Source organism: Chlorocebus sabaeus, chromosome 26 (genome assembly GCF_047675955.1).
Source record: "Chlorocebus sabaeus isolate Y175 chromosome 26, mChlSab1.0.hap1, whole genome shotgun sequence".
NCBI classification, from domain to species: domain Eukaryota; kingdom Metazoa; phylum Chordata; class Mammalia; order Primates; family Cercopithecidae; genus Chlorocebus; species Chlorocebus sabaeus.
In genome coordinates this window covers 14,918,612-14,932,647 of record NC_132929.1, presented here as the reverse complement: position 1 = coordinate 14,932,647, position 14,036 = coordinate 14,918,612, and the positions used below count along the sequence as shown (strand labels likewise).

At 40.0% G+C, this 14,036-nt stretch overlaps 1 long non-coding RNA gene across 2 annotated transcripts in view; it reads right to left on the bottom strand.

Moving 5' to 3' along the window:
* Positions 1 to 6,222, bottom strand: part of LOC103245856 (uncharacterized) — a 45,899-nt gene extending 39,677 nt beyond the window's left edge. For both annotated transcript variants that reach the window (XR_502089.3, XR_012091351.1), the window contains exons 1-2: positions 6,145 to 6,222; positions 1,516 to 1,578 (exon numbers count right to left, since the gene is read on the bottom strand). This is a non-coding gene — a long non-coding RNA (uncharacterized lncRNA). The remainder of the gene's footprint in view (positions 1 to 1,515; positions 1,579 to 6,144) is intronic.
* Between the last annotated feature and the right edge of the window lie 7,814 nt (positions 6,223 to 14,036).

Below are 14,036 nucleotides of genomic sequence, written 5' to 3'. Positions count from 1 at the left end.
GGCAAGCAAAATCATTGTTTTCTGTAAACTATCTCTTTTAGTACAAAAAAACTTCTGTTCTTGGAACAATATCAAGTTATTTTTTAAGGATAAACTACAGTAGAATGAGTTATCTCAGTTTCTTAAAGAGTTCGAGTTCTGAGGCGTTAAGTATATATATATATATATAAAGTATATATATGTGTGTATATATATATCTGATTGACTAAAAAGAATAGAGGAAGAGTCTTTATTGTTATAAGACAAATGATAGAATTTTATGATGGGCTGTGGCTTCTCAGATCTGGCCAACTCTGAGATTCTGCTAAAGTTTACTATGTGAAAGGTCAGATGATTCATATCTTCTCCCAAAAGGAAGCATTCATTGCAAGGTACTGTCATTAAAGGAGTTATTTAATAATCACTCCTCAAATTGAAATAATACTTTATACTTTCAAATTTCTTTTGCATACTTAATCTCAGTTTGTACGGTTAAAATTACTGTTGCCATCTTGGCCCTCATCCATCTTGGCTGGGGTTCATTGTTTTCTATGGACAGACACTTCAGATTTGAATAATGTTTTCTAAGATTCAATTACATTTACCGAGTTGGTTTAAGCACACAAGGTATAAATGCTATACCTTGTATACTCATATTCATCATTATGCACCAGGTTCTTCATTAGTCTATAAAAGTTTGCTGAATGAGGGCTGTCTCACCAGCTATAGTCAAATTGAGTGACATTATTATATTTTATGTTCTCCCCTAGATTCACATACACTCTGTACCTATAAAGGTCAATAAATAGAGTAGAATTTTTATATTCTCAGTTTTAGGCATGGGAAAAGTAGTGTAGAGTAGATCCAGAGTCAGATTCCCCCAGTGCTTTATGATGTTTGCCATTGAAGATGGTAGTTTCTCTAAGGTTAAGATGTTAAAAAGAAAAAGCTCCCCCAAATGAGGAAACATGCTCAATTATTGTGATTTTTGCTGAAATACAAGTGAAAATTTCAGCTGGCACTGTCCTTACACAGTCGTTCTGAAAATGAATCCATTCGATTGTTGTCTTTCAGTTATCAATTTTGATTTTTTTCAATTATCTTTCAATTTAATCTCCACTGATTCCTAGAGAGACTAGGATGACAAGGGAATTAGAATCATCTAGTCTAGAACTATCTGGTCTGAGGGTCATAATGTGTATCATTAAAGAGGCCCAGGATGATATATCAAAACCCAGTGAGGTAGTAATAAATTATTTTCTACATCTTGCCTGTAATATTATTGTGTGTATCTTCCTAAGGAAAGTTCAAATTACTAAATGCAAGAGGCAGAAGTGTCTAATGGGATGTTAAATCTATTCATTCAAAGATACCTCTGGGTATACAGAAAAATCCAGTTTAAAGCTTAGCCAAGATTCCTTCCTTTTCTATGCAAAGAAAAGATTTGAAAGATTTGGAAGCAAACACTTTTTTTCTGGGACAAAGCTTGACTATAAGAAAAAAAAAATATTCAGTTTTCTTCCCAGCAAGAAATACCTTATAAATGGAAAATATGATCAAATCATCTTTCATTCGTAGTCTTCACTGGCTTCCTGTTGCCTGCAAGATAAAATTGAAACTCCTTTGTATATCACATAAGATCCTTTATGATCTGTGACATGCATTTTACCAGGCCCATCATGGATACGTCACATGTCATTCCTCACTAAATTCTTGCAAAATGATGTCAGTTTCCCCAGTTTAGAGCTGAAAGAACAGATACTCAGAAAAGTTGCCTGAAGCCACATAGCAGTTAGGTGGGCATAGCTAGAATATTTGATACCAAATATTGTCTAACCATGCTGTGCTAGCCTCCCAACTTCCTTGCAGAAATTGCATTAAAAATGTCCAGAAAAGTCACACACCCACCCACATGCACACACACACACACACACACACATACTACACACATCCTCAGAAGGAGAGCGACACGGAGAGAGAGTTATTTTCCAATTCAAATGGAAATCTGAAGGAAGAAATAGCTTGAGAATATGGTGAAGATAGTGAAGATGGGCTAACTCACGGATTTTGGTTGTTTCATTCCGATGATGCCCGAGAGCGTGAGAATCTCTAGAGAAAAATGTAAATCCCTAGAGGAAATTTTCTTTCTTTTTAGCTCACAACATGTGCTGTGATTAACGATCATTCCTCTTAGAGCAGCAGATGCCATTAAAAAAAAAATTCACAAACTCTGGGCAGCAATAATCTAGAGGAATGTGCTACTGACCCCAGAAAAGAGCAGACATCTAGGCCTGCGCCATCCAATACAGCAGCCACATAACACATGCATCTGTTGAGCACTAGAAATGTGGTTGTTTTGAACTGAAATGCGCTTTAGGGTAAAAGACACTTTGGATTTCAAAGGCTTCGTATGAAAGGTAAAAATTTCTCATTCGGAATATATTGATTACATGTAGAAATGATAATATTTCGAATACACTGGGTTAAATATATGTTATTAAAATTAATTTCACCTATTCACTTTTTAAATGTTACTATGAAATTTAAGACTGCATGCGTGGCTTACTTTGCATTTGTTCTGGACAGCTCTAGTCTAGTCTAGGCAGAAGTGGGTCCTTTGCCCATTTCCTTCCCAGGAGGCCTCAACTTGAAAAAAAAAATGTGGAAGAGAGGAGCATTTTATAAAAATGCAGAACAAATTTGCATTTGTTTTTCAGTCTGAGGCCTACTGGGGACAGCATCTCTTCAACATATGTGGCCCAGGAACACAGCAGATCACAGCTGCTGAACTGGCTACGGCCTCCAAGAGCTGTGATTTCCTAAGGGGGGCAAGCTGTGCATCCTAGAGGAGTTTTGATCACATTTTTCTATTTCTGTGTGTTCAAAGCAGGCCAATATCCATAAGCACAAGAATATAGAAAGCAGCAATGAATGCTCCAAAGCCTTAAGTAACAATCTCCTGAGCTGGATCCCAGATAAGGTAGGATCACTCATCTGGATGAGAATAGAAATCCATAAAACTAGTTAGATATGTCATTGATAGTCTGCCTTCTGTACACTTCTAATTTCCAGTACTCATATGATACTTGAGAGCCTAGTTTCTATATTTATCTGTCTGACATAAAACATACAGATGTAGCCACTATAAAAAATGGCTCAAATATGATAGAAGTTAATATTTCACTCAAATGAAATAAAAAATAAGAGTTTTCAATTGATGGAAGGCTCTTTTTCAGATAGTGACTTGAGACCTTGGCTCTTTCCATCTTGTGACCTGCCCCACTTTGATACATGACCTCCAAGGTCACAGTGTTCATCTTTGTCATGCTGGAAGGGAAAGTGCTTGATGGTCACAATTCCATTAATTAGAATTCAGTTGTAGCCTACCTGTGGGCCCTCAAAGAAAAGGACCATTTTGGCAGACACAAAGCAGTCTCTTACACAGTCAGTTCTTCTCGTTCACCAAACGCCAACTCTTCCTATACATAAAACACACTCATTCTTGCCTCAAGGGAGACAGCACAAAGCTCTATCCAGCTGCTGCATCCAGTTCAAAGTCCATTCTCGCACTACTATAAAGAAATACCTGAAGCTGGGTAACTTATAATAAAAAGAGATCTAACTGGCTCACAATTCCACAGGCTGTACAGGAAGTATAGTAGCTTCTGCTTCTGGGGAGGCCTCAGGAAACTTATAATCATGGTGGAAAGTGAAGGGGGAGTAGATACATCTTACATGGCTGGTAGAGCAGGAGGAAGGAAGGGGAGAACTCACTATCACCACAACAGTACCAAGGGGGCTAGTGTTAAGCCACGAGAAATCTTCCCCATGATTCAGTCACCTCCCACCAGGTCCCAGCTTCAGTGCTGAGAATTACAATTCCGTGAGATTTGGGTGGGAACACAGATCAAAACCATATCACTTCTTCATCATGGAGATTTCATCTGCTTGTTTGTTTAGAGACAAGATCTCACTGTTTTGCCCAAGCTGGAGTGCAGTGGTACCATCATAGCTCACTGCATCCTTGAATTCCTGGGTTCCAGCAATTCTCCTGCCTCAGCTTACCAAGTAGTTAGGACACAGGTACATGCCATCATGCCAGCTAACTTTTTATTTGTTGAGATGAGGGTCTTGCTTTGTCGCCCAGGTTGGTCTTGAACTCCTGGGCTTGGGTCCTTTTCCAATCTCAGCCTCCCAAAGAGCTGGGATTACAGGCATGGGCCACCACACCCAGTCTGCAGAGTTATTTTTGATACAAGAACAATGGTTTTCATTGTTTAAGTGGTTAATGGTGTCATAGAATAAGTGTATAACAATTTGAGTCAATTACTTGACATCATATGGGCAAATGTAAGTTTCTACTGATTGAGTTGGAGTTTTGCTAATGATAGCTTCAATGCAGTGTTTGTATCTTCTTTACCACAGGAACATAGACATTAACCCACCCTTTCCTTCATATTACCGTCTCAGTGCCATTCCGCACGTCCCAATTCCAACCGTGGGGTCATGGCAACCTCTAGAAGTCAGGACTAAGCATGGAATAAAACCTTGTCTCAAAGTCTTTTGTTTTCATTTATTTGTTTTTTAAAGCAGTGCTTTGGCCTTTGGGAAGTATGTATGCGAAAGGCAGGGCAAAAATGAGCCATCCTTGCTTAAGAAGTAGGGGTATGTGCTGTGCCTCTGGTTTCCAGTGTCTGTTCTTCAGAGGCCTGGGCAGCTGCTCCTGAAGCTAAATACCATCTCCCAATGCCAACACACAGCGCTTCCCCTTTCTCACCATCGCCAGCCCGTAATATGTGAATGAGAGCAAGAGTATCCTAAATGAAAACAAATATATTCAAACCACTGCTCCAAGCAGGAGAGCACCCAAATCCTCTACTTTCTCTATACAGAGCTGGTTAAATATTGTCTCTTTGAACCTCATCTGCAGAATAATGATCATCTCCTTCAGATGTTTGCAGTAAAAAGTAAACAATAAATATCTGAAAATGTAGAGCCCAGTGCCTAATTGGTAATAAGTAATCAATTGATGATCATTTCTAACTTTTCTTACTTCAGCTTCTTTTCAACTCCAATACCTCTGTGCATCCCTGCCATCCACCCACCCACCCACACCTTGACTGTGGCTTTCCGTGTCCTGATTGCCAGGTCAGGCTTTCCCACTCTCTCCTGCTGCCCCAGCACTTCTCAACCCCAGCTGAAGAGGTTTTAGAACCATCTTTCCCCTTGGTGTTCTGCCAACTCGCTCCACGACTGTCTAGTTCCATCTGGCCCCAGCCCACTTTTGTTTTACACCTTTGGCTATTGGTAGCAAAGACTCAGTGGCTACACTAGCTGGAGACTGTCAAGGCCAGCCCAAGGAACCAAGAGCAGACTGGGATCTGGAGAGTACGTGTGAGTGTGTATGTGTGATTGTGTGTGTGTGTGTGAAAGAGAAGTTGCGTGAGAGTGAAGGTATGCAAGCAAATGTGACTGAAAGTATTTTACAATCTGTTAGTAAGAAATTTGAATGTAGTAATACATAAGCCAGAGGGTGAACAAATGTGAATGATACAGAAGAAAGGAGATAAAGAGAAGCCAGTAGGATATGTCATTGAATTAAATTGAAAAGAGGAGAAAAATGTTAGGAATGTAGTAGGGAAGGAAAAAGTAGTATTAAAATATATGGATATATGTATTATATATATACACACACGTGTGTCTATATGTATGTATGTATGTATAAATTTTATAAATTTAAGCCATGAAAAATAGATTGCTCCAAAGCTTAATAAGTTAGGGGTCAATTCAGGAAAAATCCTTACTGCTCTATATGCAACTCTTCTTCCCTAGGGGATAAACGTAGCCCCAGTTAAACAATCTATATATAAAAAAGACCAGCACCCTTAAGAGAGGAAGGCTTGATTCATGAGTAACGATGGCCAGTGTCCATTCCAGGAAACCCAGCATCTGATCTGAACCACAATCCCTTAAGGCTGGATGCCTTAGCCATATATGGAGTGCTATAGGGAAAGGAAGGGAGTCTCTTTCTGGAGTCTCTGCAGATGCTGTAAGTGGCATCCAGCCTATCTTCAAGTCAGCTCAAATTCAGAGGAAAGGACTTCTGCTTTGATAGGGACCCACTAGACCCGACAGAAGGAAACAGACACATAAGCACAGGCCAACCTTGCTGAAGGAACATTGCTTGGTTTCCTTTTTCTGTAGAAAGGAGCCAGTGTTCTGTGGTGTGCTGCCTTCTGTGTCTCAGAAGGGATGTTTTTTTCCGAGCCTAACTCTGTTATCATCCTGTTTGCACTTGGTGACTCACAGCAGATGCTCTGGTTTCCCACAGCCGTGCCCTTATCACTGCGGGGCAAGCAGAGCAGCAGTCACATCTGCATGGTCCTGACCTTACCCTCCCGGGGCTGCTCCTATGCCAGCCATTCCCAATTCAGAGGGGCTGCAATAGCGTTTCCATGGTAATGAAGACAATTCACAGGAAAATAGTTTATTTGAATAGCAAATGTTTTGACCAGGTTCTGGACTGTGGAAAGCCCCTAGTGCAGTCACAACATTAACCACACAAACAACAACTATTAGTACTATTACTATTATATTATTATTACTATACAGAGAAGTGAACCAATACCACCATGAATCAAACATTCTCCTGGAATTTTAGCATCTGATTTGGAAACATATTTCTTATTCATTGACAGACAAAGGGAAACTTCAGTAATATCTCTATAGCCTTATAAAAAATGAATGCAGAAATATGTTTGAAGGTCCTGCTATCCGACTTTCCTCATGGTATGCGACAACACCACTGCAAATATTAGAGGAGAGAAAGCAGAAAGTAGCTCCAAGGCAAATTTCAGCCAAGGGCCATTTTATCATATCTTTTTCTCTGCGTCACTTTGGGTTTCGGGAAATCTTTTAAGTTGTATATCCAAAAGAGATTTTGAAGGGTTAACAGTGTCATGGATTAATCACCCTTCAGGTCAATTGTCTCACAATCCCAAGGCATTATGAAACCTCTTGTAAGTAAAGAAATCGTCCTTTTATTTTAAAGGTTTCATTTTGAGATAATTGTAGATTCACAAGCAATTGTAAGAAATAATATAAAGAATTTCTACATTCCCTTTACCTAGTTTTCCCCATCTCGCAAAAGTTCCCTGTGCAAAACCACAATTAAATATCAACCAGGATATTGGCATTGACACAACCCATAGATCTTATCTAGATATTCAGACTTACCTAGTTTACCTATACTCATACTCATGTGTATATACATTTACTCCTATGTAATTCCATCGCATGTATAGGTTTGTGTATCTACCACCTGAGTCAAGATACAGGACAGTTCCTTCACCACAAGGATCTCTTTTATATTACTCAAATCAAAAGAACATTTCTCACTGAGTGGTACGAGGGAATACCTGTCATTGAGGAATTATAAAAAGAGTGAGGAAAAAACTCACATCTTGACCTTGTAAATCAGTGATTACTATGCTTTCATAGAACATGTAATCAAACAGTTCTTTTTCTTCCCCTTTAATTTACTTGGCAATCATTTTAGAGGGAGGGTGCTAGACATTAAAAAAAAATTATTAACACATATGGTTCTGGCCAGGCATGGTGGTTCATGCATATAATCCCAGCACTTGGGGAGGCCAAGGTGGAAAGATCCCTTGAGGCTCAGAATTTGGGACCAGCCTTGGCAACATAGTGAGACCACCATCTCTACAGAAAATAAAAAAATTAGCTGGGCATGATGCCACACACCTGTAGTCCCAGTTACTCATGAAGCTAAGGTGGAAGGACTGCTTAAGCACAGGAGTTTGAGGCTGCAGTGAGCCGTGATTGCACTACTGCACTTCAGCCTGGGCAACAGAGTGAGACCTTGTCTTAAAAATAAATAAATAAAGTAAAGACACATGGTCCTTCAAAGAGAGAGGTGTAAACAACCAATGGTATTTTGATAAATAATAGAAGGATGTACAAAGAACCAGTAGAAACAATATTCAGTCAACTAACACTTGTAAAAAGTTGGATTATTATACCAATGTGCTAGAATAAATCTATCCCAACTTTTTCTGGCAGGGACAATGTTCCTTTTCCTCTCTACACAATTCTTATCGAAACTCAATGAGACCCACACACAGGAATGTAAAACGCCATGAAAAGGTCACGAATATACCCCCAAACCTGTTTGGATTGAAATGACTTTTGAAGGGTGAAGACTATGAAATTGTTCAGCAAGGACCCCGCTAATAAGTCTGCCACACTTAGGGAATTTTTGTATTTTCACCTTCAGCACTTCCATAAACCTATCAAATTAGTCAGAACACACATGGTTAGATACCATTGAATTAAAAGAATGGATGCTGCTTTTACCTTGTCTTGAGGAAGTGAAACCCAAATTATCTGGTATATATCTGAAAAATCTGACGTTCATGTTCCAGAGATAACAGTGTTTATGTGTGTTTGTTTCTTCCTTCAAAACTGCACTAATAACATATGTATTTGTGGGAGAGGGCGTTTCTTAACTGTATAAAAGTAATGGAAACATGGTGCTGTACAGACTAAGTGGAGAGTTGAGGTATTCAAATCAACCAGTTAAACAACAGTAAATGCAGCAGGTCATGAGAAGAGAGAAATGTTCATGGCTTATGATATGGGTGAATGAAGGCAGGACTTGAATCCAGCCCAGGTGTTGGAAAGTGAGAGAGCAGGGAGGAAGTATGTCCCTTGAGAGAGAAATTACATAAGCAGGTAAGAAAATGAGAATTATATTCAAGAACAGTGAGAGTCCAGGTCAGTTGAGAGTGTGGAATTCAAATCAGGAATCATGAGAGTGGTGGGCTCTCGGATCAGATGGCTCAGACTCAAATCCCAGATACACCACTTACTGGATGTATAAATTGGGGAATGAATTAACCTCTCTCTGCCTCAGTGTTGTCACTTATAAACTGGGGATAATCGTACCCATCTCATGGGATTATAGTGAGAATTAAAGAAGATAACTTGTAAAAATCACTTCTCAGAGTGCCTTACATAGAAGTGCTTTCGGTATTATGACTACTATTCTAACTATATTAGTTGTGAGATAATATTTTGTTAAGCCTTAAATGTTATCTTAACAGACAAAAACAACTAAAGATTTTAACTTGTAGCAATAGTATATCATTTTAAATAGAGCAGTATGTAGGGAGGTGTAAAAAGGTCTTTCCATAGACACTGCATTAAAAGAGGATGAGAATTGAGACACGGAAAAGCTTTAGGAAGAAGGAAAATCATCATAGCATGAGAAAAGGAGAGCCTGGTTTGGAATAGAAGAGAGAGACCTTGAAGGAAAACTGTGTGAAATTAGGGATTACTGGATACTATAGATGAGAAGAAAGAGGTGTCTCTTTTTCAAATTCTGGAAAAGATTGTATGATGAATTATATGAAAAAGGGAGTTGGTTTTGGTGTAGAATGAGGAAAAGGATAATGAGTTTATTCTGCATAATTGAATTGAAAGTGAGAGTAGAATATTCTATGTCAGTTGGGGTTCAATCAGAGAAATAGAACTGGTGGGAGCTCGCTCTCAATATGTCACATCTATATATTTTAACACATGTATACATACATATGTATAAATATTTTATATGCATATGCACATTATATAAACATAGATATGGATTTACTTATTATGTAAGATTAGCTCACACAATTGTGAGGTCTGGCTAGGTAAGCCTGAAGTCTACAGAGCAGGCATCAGGAAGAGATGATCACAAGCAGGCAGGACCCCATGAGCTCCAGCTGAGGCTTGAAGTCCACAAAAAGAAGGGAGTCCAGGGGTGCAGGCCTAGTGGTGTCTCTGATTTTCATGGCTAATTAAGTGCAAAACCCAAGGATAATCTCTCTTTTGATGAACTCAAAATCAACTGATTTGGGGCTTTATTTACATCTCCTCTTACTGGAGAATTCAAACTATAGTTTGATTGAGTCACTGGTAGAAGGTGCATGTCTTCACCACTGCCTCCCTCCTGCACTCTAACTCTCAAAAGAAAATGTTTCTTGTAGCCTAACTCTAACTAGAAACACACTAGAAAGGAAAGTCGGGGAAATGTGTTCAGCCTAGCCAAGCTGATGCATCCGAAAGCCATCACACATTCCAGTGGTGATGACATATATGTCATGAGGAAAATAGACTGAAAATGAGTAAAAGATACACAAAGCCGGGCATGGCGGCTCATGCCTGTAATCTCAGCACTTTGGAAGGCCCAGGTGGGCAGATCACCTGAGGTGGGGAGTTTGAGACCAGCCTGACCAACACGGAGAAACCCGGTCTCTACTGAAAATACAAAATTAGCTGGGCATGGTGACATGTGCCTATAATCCTAGCTACTCAGGAGACTGAGGGAGAAGAATCACTTGGACCCAGGAGGTGGAGGTTGTGGTGAGCCGAGAACATGCCTCTGCACTCCAGCCTGGGCAACAAAAGTGATGCTCTGTCCCCCTGCCAAAAAAAAAAAAAAAAAAAAAATGCAGACAGATGGTAAGGATTTGAGAGAGCTGATAGGTGGATTAGGAAGCAGGAATTATTCATCAGGAAAAAGAGAGAAAGAAGTAAGAGAGAGTAAACCTTGGGCAGTACCCATAATGAGGCTACATCAGGAAGAACATGAGTAGTAAAGGAGCAGTGAAGCCGGCATGGTAGGAGAGAGCCACTAAAGGTTAGCAATGCAGAAGGCAAGAGCGCATATACTGTCGATTACTCTGCTGCTTAGAACACCTATGAATCCCTGTCACCTGTCAAATATCAACAGTATACACTTAAACTGGTAGTCAAGGCCCCTCATGCAGTGACCCCACATAGTTCTCTATCTTCGCCCTCAGCCACTCTTCCATACTCATGACCCCTCTGCTCTAACCTTACTGGACTTCTAGCTACTCTCCAGCCACAACTTTGATGCTTGACATCTTCTCTTGGAATGCCCTTCTTCCTTACCTAGCAATCACCTGTTTATTATATGTTGTCTACTTCAAATACTGCCTTCTGTCTTTTGCCTTCTCCAATCCTCATCCTCCATACTATTCAGAAATTAGAATTTCATGTCTTCTTCTGCTAAAGCACTTATGCTACAAACATTAAATTACCTGACTCCTTCACTGAGTTTGAAATTTCTCAGGGATACAACTATATGATATTTGCATTTGATCCCTAGCCTGTAGCACGATGCCTGGAAAATAGATTTTTTTTCAAACGAATGAAAAAAATAATGATTGAATGAATAAATCCATTAAATATTCAATAGAGGACCTTTGGAAACAGTGTTCTCCCCTCCCCCTTGTTATATCACTCAGAGACTTGAGGAATTGTATTCTTGGCTGCATATGAGAAAGCAAGTCATCATTTAATCATTTACCATTCATTCATTTTTTAAAAAAATGTAAGCTTAGCTTATTGAGAAACATATAGAAAAGGCATTTGAGGGAAGGTTTGGCTTCACATGGTCCCTCAGTTAACCTTAACAGTCAAGAAAGACTACTTGTTAGATGTAAATGAAATCCTAAGCTGCTTTTCAAGTTCTCATAGTAGGTGACTGAATCTAAATGTGAGGAAGGTGTGGACCATATTCAGGTGTGGGGAGTTCAAGTGATCTGAAAGCACAGGCCACAGGCCACCGACCTACTCATGACATCTTGATGCCTTTAGTTTTTGAAGCAGATCGAAAGGACATGTATAGCAAGCTCCAGAAGTGTCCAGAAACAATTCTGATTTTATAGCCTCCTTTCATCTTTATGACTAAAATTAGCAAGTGGGACCAAGGTTTATGCTGATGACCTCAGCATAAATCCTCAAAGGCTGCCACAATCAGAAGAAAACATTTCTAAGTTGACAATTGTCCTGTGTACCTTGTCCCTTCCTGTGGCACTTTCTTGTGCCCATAGTTTGTTCTAACTGCTGCTAATTCCTCATAATCCTATAAAGTTTTTCTTCAGCAATAGACTGTTAGACCCTGGTCACCATGCCCCTATGCTGTCATCGTCCAAATACTGTCAAAATTGCAAAGGAGAAACAAGAGATGCCCTGTGGATCATCCAAGTGCCAAATGTATTCTCCCCCGACTCCACTGTGGTGGGGCATCACCATCTCCTCCTTATGATCAAGTTCATTTACCCTACTAGGGTGGGGATTCCTTTTTTTGCCTGCCGGTCCCTTGGCCAAGGAACCTGAGTGACTGGGTGAGAGAAAACTCTTGCTGTGTCTCTCCCCTGGAAGAAATGTTCCTCCTCTGGGAAACACGACCCCCAACATTGATCCAACTTCACTGGTGATACTGAACTTTATTCTGAGCAAGGTTCACACAAATATATAACAATAATTGGTTCAGGCTATTTTAAAATTGAAAGTCTAATAAACCAGAAATGACAATCTCAGCAAAGTAAACTCTAGAATCTAGGTAGTGGGGCATAGGTGATTTGGCAAGAAGAACCCAGAGACGTGGGTTTGAATCCTTGCCCTGTGGCCTACTGTCAGTGTGAGGGTGGACCAGTTACTAAACCTTGGCTTAGTCTACTCATCATCAGAGTCAGTACTTTCTATTTGACAGGATTTTTGTGAGAACTAAATTAGAGGGTTGCACAGAAGAGCCTATACTAAGTAGACTTCAATTCAACAATGCCAGGCCCTTCTACCTTGCTTTCTAAGACTATGCAGGGGGTTCTCAGCAGGGAGATGATGTGCTTGCCATTCTACTTCATCTATGCTTCCCAACCCCCTCTTGCTTCTCACTTAATTACAATCCAGAATGACCTCTGGAAAAGATAACCTAGGAAACCACAAAACAAATATAGAAGTGTTTAAATTTTCTCAGCAACAAAAATAGCTGGGGTGACTGGTCTTTCTCAAGACTCCTTGATGCATGACTAAGAGAATTTTGAAATGTCTTTTAAGTTTTCTTACTAGGGACACTGGTATTTCCCCACCATCCCACTTCTATTATCCAAAGAGTTGTGCCATTTCTCAGAGAAGTTTTCAAACCTTCTTTATGCAGCTATGTTTGGAAATGAACTGATAGTTTTAGAGTGCTGAAACATGGTATGTATGAGTTTTAGAGTCCCTTGATGACAATGAATATATAAATGTATGGATACATGCATCATATAAGGCATTATATACTGGAAGCAAGAATGAAGGTGAGAGTGAGAAAGCAAGAAAGCAGGAGAGCTAGAGAGAGAGAGGGAGAGAGAGAGAGAGAGAGTGAGTGAGGTAGTGAAGAGCTTTCTATGATGATACATGGTTTAAGCTGGAGGTGGGGTGAAGTGGCCTAGTGGTGAAAGCTTTGGCCTTGAGTTTATATCCCAGCTCTGCTCCTCACTCTCTGTATGTCCTTGGCACACCTCTGAAACTTTCTAGGCCTTGATTGTCTCATCTGTAAAATGGAAATAATATTACTAACTACTGGCTTCATAGAGTCATAGAGATGTGGTAGATGCGATTATGAATATTAAATGCTTTGTATGGTGCCAAGCATAAAGTAAGCACTAATTACATAGAATGCATTATCTGTTAATGGCGCTTTCTTTTGTTGTCCAAAAAAACCATCCCAATACTAAACTTAATTCTTGCAAAGGAAGGGACTGGCCCCATTTGAAGTTCCTCACCATTGGCACATTTGCTGGACAAAGCTTATTTCACCCAACATCCATTTCTACCATTTATTTTACCTATTTGTATCTGAAAGACTAAAAATAACATTTCACAGACTAATGTGCAACTAGGTTCCGGATGTGATACAGTTCTACCAATGAAATGGGCATTCTACCAGTGTAGGGACTGCCCAAGGGAGCTGAGTCTCCTGATGCTATGGGGGCTAGTGGGCAAGGTCAGGAGAGGGAGAACATTTTCAGAGGTGGAAATTCACATTCCAGAGCCAGGTGGCCAACCCATGGCAGTCACACAGCTGGGGCGCTGGCCACAGTGGAAGCAGCATAGCAGCTCTTCCCAGTCTCAGCCCTGTAATTATGGTGATGCTACCTTGAATAAAGCAACTTCTCCTCCAGCCCTTCCAAAGATTGTGCAAG